This window comes from Chrysochloris asiatica, unplaced genomic scaffold, assembly GCF_000296735.1.
Source record: "Chrysochloris asiatica unplaced genomic scaffold, ChrAsi1.0 scaffold00027, whole genome shotgun sequence".
Classification (NCBI taxonomy): Eukaryota; Metazoa; Chordata; class Mammalia; order Afrosoricida; family Chrysochloridae; genus Chrysochloris; species Chrysochloris asiatica.
The window spans coordinates 11,728,311-11,732,852 of NW_006408545.1; the positions used below are offsets into that span (position 1 = coordinate 11,728,311).

The 4,542-nt window shown below is 38.9% G+C and overlaps 1 protein-coding gene across 1 annotated transcript in view; it reads left to right on the forward strand.

Annotated features, from left to right (window-relative positions):
* Positions 1-443: 443 nt before the first annotated feature.
* HS3ST5 (heparan sulfate (glucosamine) 3-O-sulfotransferase 5) overlaps positions 444-4,542 on the forward strand; it is a 143,615-nt gene continuing 139,516 nt past the window's right edge. The window contains exon 1 of the mRNA XM_006839915.1: positions 444-555. The gene's annotated coding sequence lies outside the window, so the exon portion shown is untranslated. The remainder of the gene's footprint in view (positions 556-4,542) is intronic.

Consider the following 4,542-nt stretch of genomic DNA (forward strand, 5'->3'; position numbering starts at 1 on the left):
AAACAAAGCACTGCTTCAAGAACATTATTTGAAAGTTCATGTGAGTTGCCACCAATTTAGAAGTCCATCTAGGATCAAAGGGAAGTAGCCGTTACATATTTTACGGTTAAAGCTCAAATGAGATCTTGCTCCTTTGAGCAAATTGTTTAATAATGTAATCGACAGTACCAAGAGAACAACATGATCTGATCATTGACAGTATGCTTTTCTCTCAACAAACCTTTATGCACAGATACTTTTATTGTTGTTGTTGTTAAGTGCCGTCAAGTCTGTTCTAACTCACAGTGACCCTGTGTAGGATTTCTGAGGAGCAGGTGGTGGGTTTGAACTCCCAATCTTGTGGTTCGCAGACCAGTGCTGAACCTACAGCTCAACAGATACATTAAAAAAAAAAAAAAAAAGACTAATTGGACAATCCCTTTTGCCTCCATGTCCACCACCAGGTGCTAACAAGCAGTGAACAACCAAAAGGACAGTCATAGGTGAGGAGAGGCCATGGAATATCCACCAACCAGATAATCACCGCTGGAATAATTGGGAAGTGTCTGAATGTAGGTATGTGTACTGAAAACTTCTGTATGCTCTTGTAGTCTGTGATCTCACTGTCTATTCTCCCATCCATGTATACACGTGCCAACTGCTCAGTCTATAGAAAGCCCTGCTTGGTTTAACTTGGCATGTATGCACATATGCACTCAGAAAACTCCAGGAGTTAGAAATATAAATCTTCACTCTTCTCTTGAGCTTTCAAAACATTCTATGTAATAAGTGGGGTTTTTTGTTGTTACTATTGCTGTTTTTTAAAAGAACTTCTGTCTTACTCTTTCTGTGTGAAAATCTTATTCCCCACTGAAACGAATGCTTACTTCCTGATCACAGAAAACTTTGATCCTTGCTGTCCCAGTACCTGAAAGAAGTTTTCCAACTTTTCATGCTTGTTTTAGTTACTTCAAGTTTACCTATGTTACAAAACCTTGCTGATTTCCCCATTCATCTTACTTTCTTAGAAATTTATATAGAATGTGTGGTTTATGCGCTTCTACTGGTACTTATGAAATCCTGATGTGGTGCTGTAGGATAAGCACTGAACTACCAACTACAAGGTTGGCAGTTTAAACCCACCAGCTACTCCTTGGAAACGCCATACAGTGTTGCTAAGAGTTGGAACTGAGGCAACAGCAACTAACAACAACAACTGGTACTTAATATTCATCCTATACTGCTTTTTATCTCTTTCTCTGTATGTCTTGTGCCCTACGTACAGCTACTTATTATTGGAAATAAAGGATTATTGTATTATTTTATGCCAGACTCCAAGGTGTAAGGAAATGGGCACGTAAGGAGCTACTCTGATGGAGTGCGTCAGTAAAGGGAAGTCATTAGAAGCATGGACACTAGAGCAAGATTGCCAGAGTTTGAGTTCCTGCTCAGTTAATTACTAGCACGTGACCTTGGCATGATATTTCAAAGCTCTCTGTGCCTTCATTCCTTATCTGTAAAATAGAGAATACTAATAATATCCATTTCATTGGGTTGTTTTAGAGATTAAATGAGTTAATAAAAGAGTTTAGCAACTATCTGATGCATATCAAGCATGCAAAAGTTGTTACGTATTATTGCATGTACAGTAATGTTCCATGTCAGTTGTTATGTCAGTGCTTCAATTGTGACTGCTAGTAACCCTATATAGAACTGAGTAGAACTTCATAGGCTGTAATATAGTTAATACCAGAAAGATGTTTGCTTGTGCATTAGTAATTATGCAAAGACTTTTCACTGCATGGATCATGGCAAACTATGGAGAAGATTGCAAAATAATGGGTATTCCAGAACACTTAATTGTGCTTATGAGGAACCTGTTCTTAGACCAAGAGGCCGTCATTTGAACAGAACAAGAGGATACTGAATGGTTTAAAATCAGGAAAGGTGTATACCAGGGTTGTATCTTTTCATAACACGTATTCAATCCATATGCTAAGCAGATAATCCAAGAAATTGTATTATGAAAAACAATAATGATGCTGCAATGTAAAACAGTGTGGCATCAGGATTAGAGGAAGAGTCATAGACAACCTTCAATATACAGATGATAAACTTTGTTTGCTGGAAGTAAAAAGGACTTAAATTAGTTAGTAATGGATATCAAATACTACATTCTTCAGTATGGAGTGCACCTCAATATAAAGAAAACAAAAATGTTTACAACTGGAGCAATAAATAGCATCATGATAGATGAAGAAAAGATTGAAGTTGTCAAAGACTTCATTTTGCTTCAGTCCAAATTAACACTCATGGTAGCAGCTGTCAAGAAATCAAAAGACAGGTGTTGCATTAGACAACGCTACTTCACAAGACCTCTTTAATGTGTTAAAGAGCAAAAGGAACAAAAATATCAGAAGACTAATGTGTGCCTAACCAAAGTTATGGTATTTTCAATTGCCTCATATGCATGTGAAACTTGCACAATGAGTAAGAAATATGGTCAAAGAATCAATACATTTGAGTTATGATGTTGGAGAAGAATATGGACTTCCAGAAGAACAAATAAAAATGTGTGCCATAAGAAGTACAGCCAGAATGCTCCTTAGAAGCCAGGATGGCTAGACTTTGTCTCTCATACTTTGGGCATGTTATCAGGAGGGACCTGTTCCTGGAGAAGTATGTCATGCTTCTTAAAATGGCGAGTCAGTGAAAAAGAGTAAGACCTCAAAGATTTGGACTGACACAGTGGCAAAAATAATGGAATCAAACATATCAACAATTGTAAAAGTGGTGCAGGACTGGGCAGTGTTTCCTGCTGTTGTGCATAAGGTTGCTATGAGTCGGAACAGACTTGATGACACTTAAGAACTAACAACAAATCTTTACAAGAGAAGATTCCCAGGTCTTTTCTTCTGCAAAGCACCCAGCAAGTTCATATCACCAACTTTTCAGTTAGCAGCCTTATACTTAACCATTGTACCAACCAAGGCTCCTTCCAACTCTAATAATTCCTTGAATAATGTTATTCAATAGATAGCTTTATCCCCATTCTTAAAACAGTACAGTTGTGACCTTGAGAGGTCATGTCAGTATCTAAAATCACAAGAGGACGCAGAGTCAGAACTGAAGTATCTGTGAGAGTATTGTGAGAGATTGATTTTAGATGGCATTTCCCTTGTTGTTTAGTGTTGTTGAATTGGTTCCAACCCCTAGCGACCCTGTATAGGGTTTCCAAGGAGCAAGTGGTAAGCTTGAACAGCCAGTTTTGAAGCTCAAATGTCTTTGCAGTCTGGAACATTAACCAACATTAACAGCACCACACCAGGACTTCAGTTGCTATGGTGGTGGTGGTGGTTATGTGCTGTGGAGTTGGTCCCGACTCATAGCGACCCTGTACAGGGTTTCCAAGGCTATAAATCTTTACTGGAGCAGAAAGCCTCATCTTTCTCCCATGGAACAGCTGGTAGTTTCGAACTGCTGACCTTAAGGTTCGAGGCCAGATTTGTAGCCACTATGCTACCAGAGCCCCTTGGCATTTCCCTTAACTCACACCAAATGACTGGATTGTTGTTGTTAAGTGCTGTCAAGTTGATTCCAACTCATAGTGACCCTGTATAAGTTTCTTATAAGTGAATGCTGGTTTTGAATTGCCAGCCTTGTTATTAGCAGTCCCATGTTGTTGTTGTTAAGTGCCATTGACTTGGTCTGACTCATAACAACCTTGTAATGGGTTTCCCAGAAGTGGTTCAAACCAACCTTGCAGTCTAGTTTATTAACCCCACAGAGACACACACCAGGACAGGATTCTCATGGAACTGTGCAAATGAAATATATGTGGCCCACTGAGGGAATTAGATAGTTTGGTAATGATAAAGTTTCTGACACCTTGCTGGGGATTGTTGTTGTTGTTGGGTGCCATTCATTCAGTTCTATCCCTTAGCTACCCTTTGTACAATAGAGTGAAACACTGCCCAGTGTGTACCAGCCTCACAATTGCTTCTATGCTTGAGCCCATTGCTGCTGCCCCTGTGCCAATCCATCTCATGGTTAGGATGGAACCATGCAAATAAGGTGTATGAAACCCTGATTGAGGGGAATGGTCAGTTTTGTCATTCTTCTAGACTTAATATGAGCCATACAAGAGGCGACCATACTTATTCAACATGTATGATGCACAAATAATCTGAGAAACAGGGTTATATGAAAAAATGTGGCATCAGGATTGGAGGAAGACTCATTAACAACCTGAGATATGCAGATGATACAGCCTTGCTTGCTGAAAGTGAAGAGGACTTAAAATATTTACTGGTGAATAGCAAAGATTATGGATTGCATCTCAATGTAAAGAAAAATCCTCACCACTGGACCAATAAACAACATTCTTATCAAAGGAGAAAAGATTAAAGTTGACTAGGATTTCATTCTTCTTGGATCAACACTCATGGAAGCAGCAGTCAAGAAATCAAACAACATATTGCATTAGGCAAATCTGCTGCACAAGACCTTTTTAAAGTGTTGAAGAACAAAGATGTCAACTTGAGAACTAAGGTACACCTGACC